The sequence below is a fragment of the Eutrema salsugineum genome, unplaced genomic scaffold (genome assembly GCF_000478725.1).
Source record: "Eutrema salsugineum unplaced genomic scaffold, Eutsalg1_0 scaffold_4, whole genome shotgun sequence".
Classification (NCBI taxonomy): domain Eukaryota; kingdom Viridiplantae; phylum Streptophyta; class Magnoliopsida; order Brassicales; family Brassicaceae; genus Eutrema; species Eutrema salsugineum.
Genome location: NW_006256686.1, coordinates 2,111,448 through 2,132,114, shown reverse-complemented (window position 1 = coordinate 2,132,114; position 20,667 = coordinate 2,111,448). Strand labels below are relative to the sequence as shown.

Below are 20,667 nucleotides of genomic sequence, written 5' to 3'. Positions count from 1 at the left end.
CGCTGAGCTTTTGGGAACTCTACGGGGATCATAATCATTTTTAACACCAGGGTAGATAGATTGGGATTGACGGATATCGATATATGGGGTTCTAGAGCTAGAGTACGGCGGTATGACTACGTCACTGTCGTGATCATAACCAAATGTTTCTCGCAACCCTGACCAGTAGGTTTCCACTTTAGCCCTGGAAGGGAGAGAACGCAAGAGCTGCACAAGACTCGTCAATACTCACGATCTCGCCGTAGGTAGGTTTCTACTCCTATGGAAAAATCGCCTGTTTCATTCTAGGGCTGATACTTAATGAAAAATTTCGCAACACTAACTATCTAGATCAGATACTAAGTGATCAATCAAGCATACATGCAATAAGAACAAGAATAAACAGAGAACAAATTTGAAATCCCAGATCTATAAACCTAGATGTCTTAATCGATTATGAGAGCCCCTTTCGGGAACCCTAAGCCCAACTCAAGGTCTACTCAGACATGGCTGAGGTCGACATCATCATTGGTTTTAATAAAAGTAATCAAAAACAGTAAAGAATAGAGATGAAGAAAGCTTCTCTATTGAAGAACTCGGACTTGAACAATCTTCTACAAAAATCGCATAAAAACGGCTAAAGGAAAAGGGTTTCTGTAAAGTATGAAGGGTGGTGTTAAAAACGACTTAAATGACAAGTATTTATAGTCTTCAATACTCCATGGTCTCTAGGGTTCCGGAATTGAGGCTGAGAATGACTTTGGGCTTCAGAAATATGGGCTTTAGTTCAGATTTGGCCGGCCGCGGGAAATAGGTGGCTGGCCGCGGTCGCGTGACTTGCTGGCCGTCATCGAGTGGCTCCGGGGATAATGGAATATCTTGAGATCCAACCGTTGGAATGTCTCCAAACCAAGTGCATTTGAAAGCTGGTTGATTCTTCTATAAGTTGTCCAAGTTCGTCTCTCCATGAGAGTTCTGACGGTCTGCATTTATCCAAAAGAGTCTTTTTGTTCCAATTTGTGCCTCTTTATCCCAAATTACCTGAAAAGTCTTTTAAAATCCGAAAACATAGAAATCCTTTGAAAACCTTTGAAAATGGAGTAAAAACACCTGTAAAAGACATTAAAGTGATCCATAAAATTGGTCAAAATCCGGTGTTATCAACTCCCCCAGACTTAATCTTTTGTTTGTCCTCAAACAAAACAAAGGCTAAATCTTGGCGAGAGGTTTGAAAATGCAGGAACTAAAAAAAATCTTAGAGACCAAACTTCTAGACCATTATCAATCAATATGCATCAATCGGGAATAGCCTAGAAAATTCTCACTAGCAATACAGGCATAACTAGTCCGTTAATCCGTCATGTGGAAATCTATGCACTAAGATCTAACTTCCAGTCAACTAGCTCTTAACATTCATTAAAAATCTCGGTGGTTCTCATCAAAGAAAGTCTAGGCAAGGCAAACTAGGCTAGGTGTCAAAAAGGGTTATTCTAGGGGTAAGGCTTAAAGTGTTTACGGGTTACCTGAAGATCTGGAGGATGCAGGATATTATGCAAAACCGCAAGACAGGGTGAAGCTGTTGGTATCCACAGTTTTCTGTCACTTTCTTCTTGCCATAGATTCCTGGTCTTCTTCCTCAGGTTCTCTCCTAACTCTCCCAGACTTAGATTTTTGTAAATCTTTCAAAAACATAGCTCTATAAACGCTTAGTAGTTGCTCCTTGCTCCACAAATTTCGACAATCTAGGACTCACTAGGCTTTTTGTTTGCCTCTCTCTTTTCATTCGTTCGTTTTTTTTTTTTTGAAAGAAAGGGTGCACCTTTAGATATAGAGTCCTAGAAAGTGAGGGTAAAAGAGTGGTAAAAGTGAGGGTAAAAGACGTCCTAGATGTGTATGTCGATGCCTGCCTAAAATCAATGATGAGAAAATTAGATGTCAATATTAAGGTCAAATAAAATGAGCTATTATATCCTGTCAGAAAGAATCTCCATGAATAGAAGTCATCTGGTGGGAGTTCATAGTGCAAGTACTCTAGCTACCGCCTAGTCTAGTGCTAACCACAAATGAGCTATCATGCATAGTGTAGAAGCGTGCAGGTCTAAGTCATCATAGTTTTGTGTCAAACATTCCTGAAAAATACTTAATGTCGAATAGGTTACATATTAAAATTTAAAAAGTGCTTGAAATTTGAAAGCAAAAGCAAGAAAATGATTAGTACGGATAGACATCCTCCCCTAGACTTAAATCACACTATCCCCAGTGTGAAAAAGTTGGTGAAAAAATGGTGAATAAAAGCAAAATAAAATAAGATAAAAGAAAAGAAAATGATGATAGAACCGTGATGGCAGTGAAGTGCTGATCAATCACTCATCATCCGATGTGTCTGCTTCGAACTTGTGCTGCTCCTGTAGGAAAGTGACAACGCGCTCAAAGCGTTGTCCCTGTCTCTCAACTCTGCGCTCTAGATCAGAATGTGTGTGCGATGATGTCAATGATGAGGTGTGGCCGGTCGAAACAGATGGCTGAAAATGAGCACGGGCCGCAGCTGCATCACGCTTTGCCTTGGCCACTATGTATTGTCCAATGGTAAATGGTAGACGAGGTACAGATGGCAGAAACTCATCGGGATCCGGAGTCCATCGCGGACGTCCTCCGTTTCTCAATCTCGGGACCGATGCCGAAGGCAAGCAGACTCTGTGCTCATCAGTGCCAGTGCAAAACTTGTAACCGAACCTGTCTGGATCGAAAGCGGCACGAGAGATAGTGTGATCGCGAGAGAGATAAAGTAGGTCATACCAGACATCGGGAAGTGGATCATCAGATGAGAAATCGAATCCTACAGTCTGTAATATCGCTGTAATAGAACTCCCGTAAGCTGGACTAGCGTCCTCGCAACCGTGTAAATCATGCTTCACCTTTACCATGTTCTGTGCTATGATCCAGGCAAAGCAGGCAAGTCGTGGGTCGTCCATAAATGGCATCTGAAGTGTAATGAGCTCGGTTTTCAAAACACATCCCATGTTGGCTCTTGAGAAAATCGTGTGTGCTAAGAGTTTGTGGACAACTCTCACTGCAGGATGAGTAAAAAGGGCTGGCTTGGATCTCCCGCTATCATAGACTCCATGACCCATCTCTCTCCACAAGTTAAAATCGGGTTCATCTTCAAGGTAAATGCCATCGATGTATGGAAGCTTAAGAGCCTCACAAAGTGCAGAAATGGGGACAAGTAAGGCTGTCCGCGGATAGAGAATGACAAGATGCCATCTGATGCTCTGGGGTTCCTCCTCTTCGTGTGGTGGAGTGTAATAGTTGCTAAGAATTCGCGGACTAGCTCAGGATAAGTTGGAAGGTTCAGCTCCATGTAGGGTCTCAGCTTAAGTGCATCGATGTACCAGATTACATCTTCTCTAATTCCAAGCATCTCAAGTGTATGATAATCAATGCAAGGCATGGGTTTGATGTTCAGCTTCTTGAAACGTCTTGCATAGTCCACTCTCGGGTTTATCTCCTTGCCAATGTATCAGATCTGTGGTGGCTCAGGAGTTGCTCGTGTTTCTCTTAAGTGCTAGAGCAATCTCATCACATAGTTTCTTCTTCTCGGTCTGGCTTGGTTCAGCATGTACTCTCCTAGAGTAACATCATCGAGAACGTCTTCAGAGCTGTCACCAGTGCGACGGCTTCTTCGGGATCTGGTTTGTTCCATTTTTCTACAAAACGAGAGGATTCTTGGAAAAAGAGTGAATATGGATGCTGATTTTAACACATTAACGATCAGTTATATCATTCTTAGTATCAAGAGATTAGTCAAAACCACAAGCAAACATAATTGTCATTGAATTGAAGAAATCGAGTAGTTCAAGACTAGATTCGGATGTTTGATGTTCTCAACATAGAAATCTTCTAAAAATCGGTTTTAATGAGCAATTTCCATGTAAAATCTACAGGTTACCTAATACTAATCACTAATCACACAAGACTTAATAAAATTCATCAATTTTGCTGTTCCAAATTCGATTTTTATAAAGCATGTGAAATCCAAATTTCAAAAATCTCAATTCCTCTTAAGCTAGGTGTTAAAATCGATTTTTAGATAGCCTAGAAGGATAATCTATTGTTCTTAAGCTATTTCCACCATCAATAAACCGAGATTTGGGCCTTTTAAGAAAACCCTAAGTTCTAAAATCAATTAAAAATGGTGAGTTTGAGCTTCATACCTTGCTGGAAAGAGAGATTTGATGACAGAATTGAAATCAGCTTTGAAAAAGAGTGAGGTTTGGGCCAAGAATCTCTTAAAAAGCTTAAGAATTGAAAAAATGTGTTCTATTTACTAAATCTCCAAGTCTTTTGGAAGAAAACAGAAAAAGGAGTTTTGATCCAAAAAGTGCATTTCCTTTCTTTAAAAAAAAGCGATTTCCGGGATTCATAAGTTTACGGGAACTTACCTTTCTTGTCTTGCACGCAACGGAGGTTTAAAACTTACGGAAAATCTTAACGGGCTTTACCGGGAATACTCCAGAAATCACCGGGAAACTCCGGGAACTTTTGAAAAGCGGTGGAAATCTGCATTCCCATCTCAACGACCAACGGCCGCGGTCAGGAGACGCGCGACCGCGGTGGTTGGAGGTTCGGCCGCGGTCACATTCACGGTGCCGCGGTCGATGATGCCTTGGCCGCGGGTCGGTTGGTCGCGACCGCAGCCCTTTCTCCTGCGGTCTTCGTCCAACTTTCAGGTCTTTGTTGGGCCGAGCAGGTAAAAACCTACCCTTTTCTTCTTGGTTTTTCTAATTTTCTGATTTTTTTGTGTTTTTGTTTTATAAAATATCTGAAACTTAAAAGAAAAAAAAACATAAATTGTTTAAAGGAAAAGAAAACTAAAAGAAAGAGTACCTAAATGGGTTGCCTCCCATTAAGCGCTTTTGTTTTAAGTCGTTTAGCTCGACGTATGGCAAGAAGAATCAGGCTGATTTAAATGGCACTCCACTTGATGTGCCCTTATCACTTCCGGTCGCTGGAGGTTTTACTTCTTCTCCTTGAGGGGCCGTCTTCTTTCCTTTACTCTTCTTTCGGACTTTAACATTGTTTAAAACCCTTTTTGTGTTTTCAATCAGCTCCTGGATTTGGTCCTCACTAGTTTCCATTGCATCCGGTGGAATGATGATCTTGATCTTTGCAAACGCTTTCGGCTTCTCCTTTTCTTTCTCTTTTGGCCGGTTTCCTTTGCTTGGAAAATCATCTAGGATATTCGGATAAAACCTTCTGCGATCTATATTGAGGAAAACAGCATGCCGGTTTGCGTGATCGATTACTGCTCCTACGGTAGCTAGAAATGGTCTTCCGAAAATCAGTGGCCTCTCCTTGTCTTTATCCATCTCCAGGACTTGGAAATCAGCTGGAACAATTTTGTCTCCCACTAGAACTTGTAGATCATGAATCCCCCCTTCAGTATCTTTTTGAGATGAATCTCCAAAGATAACCTTAACCGTCGATGTCCTTAAGGTTATTATGCCCAATTTTTCGGCAAATGTCTTTGATATGATGTTGACATTGGCTCCGGAATCGCACAGGCAGTCTGTGAACTTGATTCTTGAAATGAAACATTGGAAAACAAAACGTCTCGGATCGTCGGCTTTCGTAAGCCTTTGAAACGGTGATCGTTGAGGTACCTTAAATGGTGGCTGCTTGGCATCGACATCCTTGTAAAATGGTACAAAGATTGGGGTTTCTTCTTTCTTTCCATCGCTTCTGGCCTCTTCTTCGTGCAATGTGGTTATGGCGTTGCAAAACCTCTTAGGATTATCTTCAACTCTTCCTGGAAGAACTCCACTTTGCCTCTTCATAGAGTCAGCTGTTTGGGCAACTTGCACGTCTAGCTTTTTGACGTGCGAAGATAAAGCTTCAAACTTCCCATTCAGGTCATTGTACATGCAATCAACCTTCACGTTCATGTCTTTAGATGCTTTTTCGTTTCGTTATAACGAGCTGTTGGATGGACTGTTCAAGTCTACCGATTTGTGAAGCTAGCTGGTTTGTCGTGACTCCCTGCTGTTGTACAAATTGATTGTTAAAACCCGTACCTTGGTAGTTATATGGCTGTCGCGGTTGATAAGCTCATGTTCCTCCGAAGTTCCCACCTTGGAACTTGTTTTGGAAAGATTTTTGTTGTGGTGGGTAGTACTGATCTTGAGGATTCTCCACATTTGGATTGCGGTAAGAGAGATTGTTATAATTTGCACTCCAGAAGTTGTTGTTGAAACCCTTGTTGAAGCGATTTGGGTATGGTGCTTGTGCTCCTACATAGTTCACTTCTTCTTCTTGAAAGGCTTGATTAATGTGATCGATATCACTAGGCCCTTCATCTTCTGCGCCATTGTTGGTCTCACAAGCATGGATTGGGCGATTGTTGCTCTTCAAAAGCTGGCTCATCATGTTCTTCAACTCGGTCATCTCTTTGTTGTCTGTTCCGGTTTGCTTCGCCGAGCGATCGTATACAGGACAATCATTGCTATTGGCTTGAGCCAAATTCTCGATGAGGGTTCTTCCTTGTGCTATCGTCTTTTGTCCAAAATCTCCATTGCTAGCTGTATCAAGCGAAAGTTTGTATTTTGGTTGCAAACCTCGGTAAAATGTGCTCAGCAGGCTTGATCCAGGAAATCCATGGTGAGGGCAATCACGTTCATACTCCTTAAAACGTTCCCAGGCTTCATAGAAAGATTCAGTCGGTCCTTGTTGAAAGCTTGAGATCTTTGTTCTCAACAAATTCGACCTTGACTTAGTATAGAAGTGATTCAGGAAAGCAGTTTTACACTCTTCCCAATTAGTAATCGATCCTGCAGGCAAAGATTTCAACCAACGGTGAGCTTTGTCTGCTAATGAAAAAGGGAACAACTTACACTTTAAATAGTCTGCTGGAACTTGGTTTGTTCTCATCATGCTGCAGATTTCTTCAAAGAGCTCGATATGGTCCATTGGGTGTTCAGAAGGAACTCCATGGAATTGGTTTTGTTTCACCAATGAGATGATTTGAGGCTTGACTTCAAACTCATTCTGGTTTGGAAATGGAACTTGAATTGCAGATCGGTTCTGAAAATTTTGAGTAGGTGCATCAAAATCAGCTATGCGATGGTTCCTGGCTTGTCTTCGGTGTTGATTTGCTGGCTGCACAGGGCGGTGAGCGCGCCCATTCGGCTGCATTCCTTGGTGGTCACCATCGGCTGCATTGATGGGTGCATCAAGGTCTTCACGTTCTTCTCTCTCGCGATTCTGGTGGTTTCTTGGAGGAACCTCATCCTCCTCTCCATCTGGTCGAGCATGATCACCTCCTCTGTGATCATTCTCTTCATTTTCTCCATGTTTGGACCCGTCTTGGTCCATATTTAAAGCTCGGTTAATAGGATCTCCAGGCTGGTCGTCGTTGGCCATTCCTTGCGTTCGTCTAAGTCTTCGAAGTTCTCTTTCGTGTCTGTCTATCTCGTCTAGAATTGGAATGTTTTCTACAGGTCTGCGCCTGGTATTCATGCAATTCAGAAAAAAAAAAACAAAAGAAGGGAAAGATAATTCAGCAAAACTTTAAGAAAGAACTAGAGATCAGGTGTCTAGAACAGAAGTTAAAACAAGAAAAATAGCAAAAGGCAGCGAAACAAATCACCGGCAACGGCGCCAAAAACTTGATGCGTGTCAACTGCGTGAGGGAAAAAGTTTTACCCTTAATAAAAACAAATGAAAGTCGCAAGTGCACAGCTAATTAGTTGTAGTATTTAGGGATCGAATCCACAGAGATTTGTGTGCCTGGTATTCTTCTACGGTTTCTAACTTTATGTCTAGACTAGATTGGTTTTAGAGGTTGGTTGTTTTTCACGGAGTAAACTAAAACTAAAGAAAGCAAATAAATCTATCCTAGAAAACAAGTAGAAAAATCGAATAGAAAGCAAGTAGAGCAAGCAGAATATCGAACTAAAACAATTGAAATGCGGATCTAAATAAGCAAGTAAAAATCGATTGGTTTGTAAACTATGGCTAAAATGCTGAGCTTTTGGGAACTCTACGGGGATCATGATCGTTTTTAACACCAGGGTAGATAGATTGGGATTGACGGATATCAATATATGGGGTTCTAGAGCTAGAGTACGGCGGTATGACTACGTCACTGTCGTGATCATAACCAACTGTTTCTCGCAACGCTGACCAGTAGGTTTCCACTCTGGCCCTGGAAGGGAGAGAACGCAAGAGCTGCACAAGACTCGTCAATACTCACGATCTCGCCGCAGGTAGGTTTCCACTCCTACGGAAAAATCGCCTGTTTCATTCTAGGGCTGATACTTAATGAAAAATTTCGCAACACTAACTATCTAGATCAGATACTAAGTGATCAATCAAGCATACATGCAATAAGAACAAGAATAAACAGAGAACAAAGTTGAAATCCCAGATCTATTAACCTAGATGTCTTAATCGATTATGAGAGCCCCTTTCGGGAACCCTAAGCCCAACTCGGGATCTACTCAGACATGGCTGATGTCAACATCATCATTGGTTTTAATAAAAGTAATCAAAAACAGTAAAGAAAAGAGATGAAGAAAGCTTCTCTATTGAAGAACTCGGACTTGAATAATCTTCTACAAAAATCGCATAAAAACGGCTAAAGGAAAAGGGTTTCTGTAAAGTATGAAGGGTGGTGTCTAAAAACGACCTAAATGACAATTATTTATAGTCTTCAATACTCCATGGTCTCTAGGGTTCCGGAATTGAGGCTGAGAATGACTTTGGGGTTCAGAAATATGGGCTTTAGTTTGGAGTTGGCCGGCTGCGATCGAGAATGATGTGACCGCGGGAAATAGGTGGCTGGTCGCGGTCGGGAGGCTTGTGACCGCGAGGAATGGGCTGGTGGCCGCGGTCGCGTGACTTGCTGGCCGTCTTCGAGTGGCTCCGGGGCTAATGAAATATTTTGAGATCCAACCGTTGGAATGTCTCCAAACCAAGTGCATTTAAAAGCTGGTTGATTCTTCTATAAGTTGTCCAATTTTGAGGGTGATCAGACGGTGAGAAGATCTTCGTATCTCCATGAGAGTTCTGACGGTCTGCATCTATCCAAAAGAGTCTTTTTGTTCCAATTTGTGCCTCTTTACCTGAAAAGTCTTTTAAAATCCGAAAACATAGAAATCCTTTGAAAACCTTTGAAAATGGAGTAAAAACACCTGTAAAAGACATTAAAGTGATCCATAAAAATGGTCAAAATCCGGTGTTATCAGCTTCCTCAACATTGATAACACCGGATTTTGACCATTCGAATACTTAGACGAACACAAGGAATGGCCAACGACAACCAGCCTGGAGATCCTATTAACCGAGCATTAAATATGGACCAAGACGGGTCCGAACATGGAGAAAATGAAGAGAATGATCACAGAGGAGGTGATCATGCTCGACAAGATGGAGAGGAGGATGAGGTTCCTCCAAGAAACCACCAGAATCGCGAGAGAGAAGAACGTGAAGACCTTGATGCACCCATCAATGCAGACAATGGTGACCACCAAGGAATGCAGCCGAATGGGCGCGCTCACCGCCCTGTGCAGCCAGTAAATCAACACCGAAGACAAGCCAGGAACCATCGCATAGCTGATTTTGATACACTACTCAAAATTTTCAGAACCGATCTGCAATTCAAGTTCCATTTCCGAACCGGAATGAGTTTGAAGTCAAGCCTCAAATCATCTCATTGGTGAAACAAAACCAATTCCATGGAGTTCCTTCTGAACACCCAATGGACCATATTGAGCTCTTTGAAGAAATCTGCAGCATGATGAGAACAAACCAAGTTCCAGCAGACTATTTAAACTGTAAGTTGTTCCCTTTTTCATTAGCAGACAAAGCTCACCGTTGGTTGAAATCTTTGCCTGCAGGATCGATTACTAATTGGGAAGAGTGTAAAACTGCTTTCTTGAATCACTTCTATACTAAGTCAAGGTCGAATTTGTTGAGAATAAAGATCTCAAGCTTTCAACAAGGACCGACTGAATCTTTCTATAAAGCCTGGGAACGTTTTAAGGAGTATGAACGTGATTGCCCTCATCATGGATTTCCTGGATCAAGCCTGCTGAGCACATTTTACCGAGGTTTGCAACCAAAATACAAACTTTCGCTTGATACGGCTAGCAATGGAGATTTTGGACAAAAGACGATAGCACAAGGAAGAGCCCTCATCGAGAATTTGGCTCAAGCCAATAGCAATGATTGTCCTGAATACGATCGCTCGACGAAGCAAACCGGAACAGACAACAAAGAGATGACCGAGTTGAAGAACATGATGAGCCAGCTTTGAAGAGCAACAATCGCCCAATCCATGCTTGTGAGACCAACAATGGCGCAGAAGATGAAGGGCCTAGTGATATCGATCACATTAATCAAGCCTTTCAAGAAGAAGAAGTGAACTATGTAGGAGCACAAGCACCATACCCAAATCGCTTCAACAATGGTTTCAACAACAACTTCTGGAGTGCAAATTATAACAATCTCTCTTACCGCAATCCAAATGTGGAGAATCCTCAAGATCAGTACTACCCACCTCAGCAAAAATCCTTCCAAAACAAGTTTTAAGGTGGAAACTTTGGGGGAATAGTACCATATCAACCGCGACAGCCATATAACTACCAAGGTACGGGTTTTAACAATCAATTTGTACAACAGCAGGGAGTCACGACGAACCAGCTAGCTTCACAAATCGGTAGACTTGAACAGTCCATCCAATAGCTTGTTATGACGAACGAAAAAGCATCTAAAGACATGAACGTGAAGGTTGATTGCATGTACAATGACCTGAACTGGAAGTTTGAAGCTTTATCTTCGCACGTCAAAAAGCTAGACGTGCAAGTTGCCCAAACAGCTGACTCTATGAAGAGGCAAAGTGGAGTTCTTCTAGGAAGAGTTGAAGATAACCCTAAGAGGTTTTGCAATGCCATAACCACATTGCCCGAAAAGGAGGCCAGAACCGATGGAAAGAAAGAAGAAACCCCAATCTTTGTACCACTTTACAAGGATATCGATGCCAAGCAGCCACCATTTAAGGTACCTCAACGATCACCGTTTCAAAGGCTTACAAAAGCCGACGATCCGGGACATTTTGGTTTCCAATGTTTCATTTCAGGAATCAAGTTCACAGACTGCCTGTGCGATTCCGGAGCCAATGTCAACATCATGTCAAAGACATTTGCCAAAAAATTGGGCATAAAAACCTTAAGGACATCGACAGTTAAGGTTATCTTTGGAGATTCATCTCAAAAGATACTGAAGGGGAGATTCATGATCTACAAGTTCTAGTGGGAGACAAGATTGTTCCAGCTGATTTCCAAGTCCTGGAGATGGATAAAGACAAGGAGAGGCCACTGATTTTCGGAAGACCATTTCTAGCTACCGTAGGAGCAGTAATCGATCACGCAAACCGGCATGCTGTTTTCCTCAATGTAGATCGCATAAGGTTTTATCCGACTATCCTAGATGATTTTCCAAGCAAAGGAAACCGGCCAAAAGAGAAAGAAAAGGAGAAGCCGAAAGCTTTTGCAAAGATCAAGATCATCATTCCACCGGATGCAATAGAAACTAGTGAGGACCAAATCCAGGAGCTGATCGAAAACACAAAAAGGGTTTTAAACAATGTTAAAGTCCGAAAGAAGAGTAAAGGAAAGAAGACGGCCCCTCAAGGAGAAGAAGTAAAACCTCCAGCGACCAAAAGTGATAAGGGCACATCAAGTGAAGTGCCATTCAAATCAGTCTGATTCTTCTTGCCATACGTCGAGCTAAACGACTTAAAACAAAAGCGCTTAATGGGAGGCAACCCATTTAGGTACTCTTTCTTTTAGTTTTCTTTTCCTTTAAACAATTTATGTTTTCTTTTTCTTTTAAGTTTCAAATATTTTATAAAACAAAAACACAAAAAAATCAGAAAATTAGAAAAACCAAGAAGAAAATAGTAGGTTTTTAGCTGCTCGGCCCGGCAAAGACCTGAAAGTTGGACGAAGGCTGCAGGAGAAAGGGCTGCAGTCGCGACCAACCAACCCGTGACCAAGGCATCATCGACCGCGGCACCGTGAATGTGACCGCGGCCGAACCTCCAACCACCGCGGTCGCGCGTCTCCTGACCGCGACCGTTGGTCGTTGAGATGGGAATGCGGATTTCCACCGCTTTTCAAAAGTTCCCGGAGTTTCCCGGTGATTTCTGGAGTATTCCCGGTAAAGCCTGTTAAGATTTTCCGTAAGTTTTAAACCTCCATTGCGTGCAAGACAAGAAAGGTAAGTTCCCGTAAACTTATGAATTCCCGAAAATTTTCCGTTTTTGCTACAAAAACGCTTTTTTAAAGAAAGGAAATGCATTTTTTGGATCAAAACTCATTTTTCTCTTCTCTTCCAAAAGACTGGGAGATTTAGGAGATAGAACACCTTTTTCAATTGTTAAGCTTTTTAAGAGATTCTTGGCCCAAACCTCACTTTTTTTCAAAGCTGATTTCAATTATGTCATCAAATCTCTCTTTCCAGCAAGGTATGAAGCTCAAACTCGTCATTTTCAATTGATTTTAGAACTTAGGGTTTTCTTAAAAGGCCCAAATCTCGGTTTATTGATGATGGAAATAGCTTAAGAACATATATTCTCCTTCTAGGCTATCTAAAAATCGATTTTAATACCTAGCTTAAGAAGAATTGAGATTTTTGAAATTTGGATTTCACATGCTTTATAAAAATCAAATTTAAAACAGCAAAATTGATGAATTTTTATTAACTCTTGTGTGATTAGTGATTAGTATTAGGTAACCTGTAGATTTGACATGGAAATTGCTCATTAAAACCGATTTTTAGAAGATTTCTATGTTGAGAACATCAAAAATCCGAATCTAGTCATGAACTACTCGATTTCTTCAATTCAATGACAATTATGTTTGCTTGTGGTTTTGACTAATCGCTTTATACTAAGATTGATATAACTGATCGTTAATGTGTTAAAATCAGCATCCATATTCACTCTTTTTCCAAGAATCCTCTTGTTTTGTAGAAAAATGGAACAAACCAGATCCCGAAGAAGCCGTCGCACTGGTGACAGCTCTGAAGACGTTCCCGATGATGTTACTCTAGGAGAGTACATGCTGAACCAAGCCAGACCGAGAAGAAGAAACTATGTGATGAGATTGCTCCAGCACTCAAGAGAAACACGAGCAACTCCTGAGCCACCACAGATCCGATACATTGGCAAGGAGATAAACCCGAGAGTGGACTATGCAAGACGTTTCAAGAAGCTGAACATCAAACCCACGCCTTGCATTGATTATCATACACTTGAGATGCTTGGAATTAGAGAAGATGTAATCTGGTACATCGATGCACTTAAGCTGAGACCCTACATGGAGCTGAACCTTCCAACTTATCCTGAGCTAGTCCGTGAATTCTTAGCAACCTTTACACTCCACCACAGAAAGAGGAGGAACCCTAGAGCATCAGATGGCATCTTGTCATTCTCTATCCGCGGACAGCCTTACTAGCTCACCATTTCTGCACTTTGTGAGGCTCTTAAGCTTCCATACACCGATGGCATTTACCTTGAAGATGAACCCGAATTTAACTTGTGGAGAGAGATGGGTCATGGAGTCTATGATAGCGGGAGATCCAAGCCAGCCCTTTTTACTCATCCTGCAGTGAGAGTTGTCCACAAACTCTTAGCACACACGATTTTCTCAAGAGCCAACATGGGATGTGTTTTGAAGACCGAGCTCATTACACTTCAGATGCCATTTATGGACGACCCACGACTTGCCTGCTTTGCCTGGATCATAGCACAGAACATGGTAAAGGTTAAGCATGATTTACACGGTTGCGAGGACGCTAGTCCAGCTTACGGGAGTGCTATTACAGCGATATTACAGACTGTAGGATTCGATTTCTCATCTGATGATCCACTTCCCGATGTCTGAGTCTGCTTGCCTTTGGCATCGGTCCCGAGATTAAGTAACGGAGGACGTCCGCGATGGACTCCGGAACCCGATGAGTTTCTGCCATCTGTACCTCGTCTACCATTCACCATTGGCCAATACATAGTGGCCAAGGCAAAGCGTGATGCAGCTGCGGCCCGTGCTCATTTTCAGCCATCTGTTTCGACTGGCCACACCTCATCATCGACATCATCGCACACACATTCTGATCTGGAGCGCAGAGTTGAGAGACAGGGACGACGAGCGCGTTGTCACTTTCCTACAGGAGCAGCACCAGTTCGAAGAAAACACATCGGATGATGAGTGATTGATCAGCACTTCACTGCCATCACGGTTCTATCATCATTTTCTTTTCTTTTATCTTATTTTATTTCACTTTTATTCACCATTTTCTCACCAACTTTTTCACACTGGAGACAGTGTGATTTAAGTCTGGGGAGGATGTCTATCCGTACCAATCATTTTCTTGCTTTTGATTTCAAATTTCAAGCATTTTCTAAATTTTAATATATAACCTATTCGACATTAAGTATATTTCAGGAATGTTTGACACAAAACTATGATGATTTAGACCTGCACGCTTCTACACTATGCATGATAGCTCATTTGTGGTTAGCACTATACTAGGCGGTAGCTAGAGTACTTGCACTACGAACTCCCACCAGAAGACTTCTATTCATGGAGATTCTTTCTGACAGGATATACTAGCTCATTTTATTTGACCTTAATATTGACATCTACTTTTCTCATCATTGATTTTAGGCAGGTATCGACATACACATCTAGGACGTCTTTTACCCTCACTTTTACCACTCTTTGTCGTCCTAGATGACCAGTTTATCTTTATCTGGTACCATACCCTAAACCCAAAACCCTTGTTTTCAATCCTCATGCATTCTCTCTTTAGTTTATATCACCAGATATGTGCAAAAACGTCGGAGAGAAGAGGAGCGACGCAGTTTTCAGTCACTCACAAAGGAGACTGAATGGAATTGGGAAGGAAGAGTATCAGAAACCTCATGAAGCTTTACAAGACAGATCTTAACTGGTAATTTCGTGCTCTCTATGACTCTATATCTAAAGGTGCTCCCTCTCTTTCAAAAAAAAAAAAAAAACGAACGAATGAAAAGAGAGAGGGAAACAAAAAGCCTAATGAGTCCTAGATTGTCGAAATTTGTGGAGCAAGGAGCAACTACTAAGCGTTTATAGAGCTATGTTTTTTAAAGATTTACAAATCTAAGTCTGGGGAGTTAGGAGAGAACCTGAGGAAGAAGACCAGGAATCTATGGCAAGAAGAAAGTGACTGAAAACTGTGGATACCAACAGCTTCACTCTCTCTTGCGGTTTTGCATAATATCCTGCATCCTCCAAATCTTCAGGTAACCCGTAAACACTTTAAGCCTTACCCCTAGAATAACCTTTTTTGACACCTAGCCTAGTTTGCCTTGCCTAGACTTTCTTTGATGAGAACCACCGAGATTTTTAATGAATGTTAAGAGCTAGTTGACTGGAAGTTAGATTTTAGTGCATAGATTTCCGCATGACGGATTAACGGACTAGTTATGCCTGTATTGCTAGTGAGAATTTTCTAGGCTATTCCTGATTGATGCATACTGATTGATATTGGTCTAGAAGTTTGGTCTCTGAGATTTTGTTTAGTTCCTGCGTTTTCAAACCTTTCGCCGAGATTTAGCCTTTGTTTTGTTTGAGGACAACCAAAAGACTAAGTCTGGGGGAGTTGATAACACCGGATTTTGACCATTTTTATGGATCACTTTAATGTCTTTTACAGGTGTTTTTACTCCATTTTCAAATGCTTTAAAAGGATTTCTATGTTTTCGGATTTTAAAAGACTTTTCAGGTAATTTGGGATAAAGAGGCACAAATTGGAACAAAAACACTCTTTTGGATAAATGCAGACCGTCAGAACTCTCATGGAGAGACGAAGACCTTCTCACCGTCTGATCACCCTCAAAATTTGACAACTTATAGAAGAATCAACCAGCTTTCAAATGCACTTGGTTTGGAGACATTCCAACGGTTGGATCTCAAGATATTCCATTAGCCCCGGAGACACTCGAAGAAGGCCAGCAAGTCACGCGACCGCGGCTAACAGCCCATTCCCCGCGGTCACAAGCCTCCCGACCGCAGCCAGCCACCTATTTCCCACGGTCACGACATTCCCGAGCACGGCCGGCCAACTCCGAACTAAAGCCCATATTTCTGAAGCCCAAAGTCATTCTCAGCCTCAATTCCGGAACCCTAGAGACCATGGAGTATTGAAGACTATAAATACTTGTGATTTAGGTCATTTTTAGCCACCACCCTTCATACTTTACAGAAACCCTTTTCCTTTAGCCATTTTTATGCGATTTTTGTAGAAGATTGTTCAAGTACGAGTTCTTCAATAGAGAAGCTTTCTTCATCTCTTTTCTTTACTGTTTTTGATTACTTTTATTAAAACCAATGATGACGTCAACCTCAGCCATGTCTGAGTAGATCCCGAGTTGGGCTTAGGGTTCTCGAAAGGGGCTCTCATAATCGATTAAGACATCTAGGTTTATAGATCTGGGATTTCAACTTTGTTCTCTGTTTATTCTTGTTCTTATTGCATGTATGCTTGATTGATCACCTAGTATCTGATCTAGATAGTTAGTGTTGCGAAAGTTTTCATTAAGTATCAGCCCTAGAATGAAACATGCGATTTTTCCGTAGGAGTGGAAATCTACCTGCGGCGAGATCGTGAGTATTGACGAGTCTTGTGCAGCTCTTGCGTTCTCTCCCTTCCAGGGCCAGAGTAGAAACCTACTGGTCAGGGTTGCGAGAAACAGTTGGTTATGATCACGACAGTGACGTAGTCATACCGTCATACTCTAGCTCTAGAACCCCATATATCGATATCCGTCAATCCCAATCTATCTACCCTGGTGTTAAAACCGATTATGATCCCCGTAGAGTTCCCAAAAGCTCAGCGTTTTTAGCCATAGTTTACAAACCAATCGATTTTTACTTGCTTATTTAGATCCGCATTTCAATTGTGTTTAGTTCGATATTCTGCTTGCTCTACTTGCTTTCTATTCGATTTTTCTACTTGTTTTCTAGGATAGATTTATTTGTTATAACACATATCATATATGGACTCTTATACCGGCCCATTAGGCCCATCAGGGCATTGTACTTAACCTAGATTCCCTATGTACTCTATATATACATTCCAGTGATTAATAAAGTTTCTAAGTTTTCACAACACGTTATCAGCACGATAAGACTCTCTGAGCGAAAAACCCTAATAAATCCGGCCACCACCAAAACCCTAAAAGCAAGTCGAAACTTAAAAGACGCATATCTTCCAAACCGTGAGGAACCAGAAGACGATCTACATATCAAATCGAAGCCCTCGACGAGACGAATCTACTGGTGAAAACCGTTTGTCGATCCAACGTCGGACGCGCCCTCACGCACACTTACAGTACACGACGATCAACCGAAAAAAAAAAACCAGATCCGAGTTTTTCCTTCTTCAACCAGCAGCTTCTCCAGTTTTGGTGATCAATCCTTGGAATTTGTAGCGGCTAACTGAGGTCTATTAGCTCCCAGTTTCATTAGCCTGTCAGAAATCCAAAGGTGGAAAAGGTATCTTCTAAAACTGAGAGCCATAGAACCTGTTGTTTAAACACTTCAAAACCCTATAAAAAAAAAAAAAAAAAATCGATCTCTAATTGATTGAAAGTGTTTGATACTCTGATGATTGATTGATAACTTGTTGATTGATTGTTTAAATTACAAGTTTATGCATGTTCAAAGGTTTTAAACTCGTTTTATAAAACCCTAATCTACAAAAACCTAACAACCGTTTTTGGCCATGTTTATGGCATAAACCTATTCGATTTTCTTCATGTTTAATAAGCTTGTTGCAGCTTATTTGATTGTTGATTCTCTTGCTTGAAACACTTGATTGAATAAACTAATAAAATCAACCCTAAATCCTAAGCTTGATTCACGATTTTGTAATCTTCAAAATCGTAAGTCATAATGCTTAAACCCTAGTCCTTTTCACGTGATTTCTTTGTTGTCCTTGTGAAATTATTAAAACCATCGACCACAGATCCTATAGATCTCGAAATCACATCCAAAATATGTTTTCCAAACCGTTAAAACCCTAGATAAAACCCTAATCATATTCGGCTCCCCTAGGGTACCTCCTAAACCGCCTAAAACCGGCTAAACCTGGTTCTCATTAACCGAAATTATATTCGGCTTTAACCGATTAAATCACAGCTATTAAACCGACATCATGTTCGGGGTAACTAAAACCATACCCTTTAAAATTTACTATTTCCGAGAAAGTTCCCTCTAATAGAAAGTTTCCTCATATAAAAACTTTCCTCATATAGAAATTTTCCCGACATAGAAACTTTCCTCATTTAGAAAATTACCCAAATTAGAAACTTTCCAAATTTAGAAACTTTCCTAAAATAGAAATATTCTCAAAATAGAAAGTTTCATCATCAGCATTCAAAATTTTCTCAAAACAATCCCTAACAAAATCAATCTCATGTTTCAGATGTCAAACATTCAGAAATGTGAATTCGATGCCCTTCACGTCTCCGGGGATAACTACCTCGAGTGGGCCCTAGACATGCGCTTGTTCCTCGCATCGAAAGAACTCGATGCGTGTATTACCGACGGTAACACCGCATCCCGTAAGGGACAGTCTCAGGCGATATGTCACATACGCCATCATCTGGCCCCGAGCCTTAAGCAGCAATATCTCACTCTTGAGAATCCACTTGAATTGTGGCAAGCGCTGAAAAAGCGATATGACCATCAGAAAATGGTCCAGTTGCCTCAGGCAGATTTCGACTGGAAGAACCTTTGGTTCCAGGACTACAAATCCGTAGATGATTACAACAACGAACTCTTTCGTATTGTTGCCATCCGGAAACTCTGTGGTGAGGATGTGACAGATAATGATCTCCTCGAGAAAACATTATCCACATTCAGCACAGAGAATGTTGTGCTCCAACAACAATACCGTGCAATGAAACACACATTGTACGAAGACTTGTTGTCCTGTCTTCTCCTCGCTGAGAAGAATAACCAGCTGCTTATGAGGAACAGCGCTATGAGGCCCCCGGGATCGGCTCCTGTCCCAGCTTCTCGTCAAGAGTCCTACCATGTTCAACCCGATAGATCCTCAGATCACCGCCGTGGACGTGGTAATGGACGTGGTAATGGCCGAGGACATTACCATGCTGAAATCCTAGCCATTCATGAGGCTAGTAGGGAATGCGTCTGGCTGCGCTCCATGACTCAGCACATCCGCAGAGATTGTGGTATGGACGAAGACACACAGTCCACGGTGATGTATGAAGACAACGCGGCATGCATAGCTCAGCTCAAGGAAGGATATATCAAAGGAGATCGGACGAAGCACATTCTACCGAAGTTCTTCTCAACCTCAGACTGGCAGAAGGACGGCACTCTCAGCGTTCAGCAGGTCCGATCCAGTGAGAATTCAGCTGACCTCTTCACCAAATCATTGCCTACTTCAACACACCGGAAGCTCGTCAAACAGATAGGAATGTATAGACTTAGAGATCTGCAGTGATGCTACAATCAGGGGGAGTAATGCGTGTTGTACTCTTTTTCCTTCACCATGGTTTTGTCCCACTGGGTTTTTCCTGGTAAGGTTTTAATGAGGCAACATTCCCCAGCGCATTATCGAGATCCCGATTGAGTAGCTGACCCGGTTCACTCGTCCAAGGGGGAGTGTTATAACACATATCATATATGGACTCTTATACCGGCCCATTAGGCCCATCAGGGCATTGTACTTAACCTAGATTCCCTATGTACTCTATATATACATTCCAGTGATTAATAAAGTTTCTAAGTTTTCACAACATTATTTGCTTTCTTTAGTTTTAGTTTAATCCGTGAAAAACAACCAACCTCTAAAACCAATCTAGTCTAGACATAAAGTTAGAAACCGTAGAATAATACCAGGCACACAAATCTTTGTGGATTCTATTCCTAAATACTACAACTGATTAGCTGTGCATTTGCGGCTTTCATTTGTTTTTGTTAAGGGTAAAACTTGTTCCCTCACGCAGTTGACACGCATCAATTTGAGAGGATATAACTTCTAAAATTTGTGTACTTAAAAGGTTCAAGATTGAACCACAGTTAAATTTTTTCCTACCTCCGCCACTACTAATAGGGTACTTCTCTCTCTATTCTTTATTTAAGCTTCTATATCTTGCTAGAAGAGTCACTACAAGAAAACATGCTGAATTCTTATGAAATTTTCTACGAAAATTTTGGTAAGAATTTGTTTTTACCATTTTCCTATGAATTTATGACAAAAAATAAAAATGGTAGGAAGTTGAAAGAAAATTTCCTACGATAAAAATCGTCAGAAAATGGTCAAAATTTTCTTACCAATATTCAACCAAAAAAATATCTGTAGGAAATCTGATCAGAAAATAAAATAGTAAGAAATCGGTTAAAAAAATTTACTGTGATAATGGTAAGAAATTCGTCAGAAATTTCTGACCACTTTTTTACAAACCAATTTCCTATGAAGCAAATAATTTATTATTTAAATATCCTATTAATTTCTTACCAAAATCAGTAAAAAAAGAAATGAGAAAAATCTCACATCGACAAACCATAGTGGAAGACACACTGAACATGCTCTATAAATAGTGAGATACCTTAG

General features: G+C 41.2%; 2 non-coding genes across 2 annotated transcripts; one reads left to right on the top strand and one right to left on the bottom strand.

The window, feature by feature from the left end:
• The first annotated feature begins 6,628 nt into the window (after window positions 1-6,628).
• On the top strand, window positions 6,629-6,737 carry LOC112084883. Its single transcript, XR_002898539.1, has one exon. It is a non-coding gene; the product is annotated as a small nucleolar RNA R71 (small nucleolar RNA).
• Window positions 6,738-9,948: 3,211 nt separating this feature from the next.
• Window positions 9,949-10,053, bottom strand: LOC112084887. The gene has a single exon (XR_002898543.1). It is a non-coding gene; the product is annotated as a small nucleolar RNA R71 (small nucleolar RNA).
• Window positions 10,054-20,667: the final 10,614 nt, after the last annotated feature.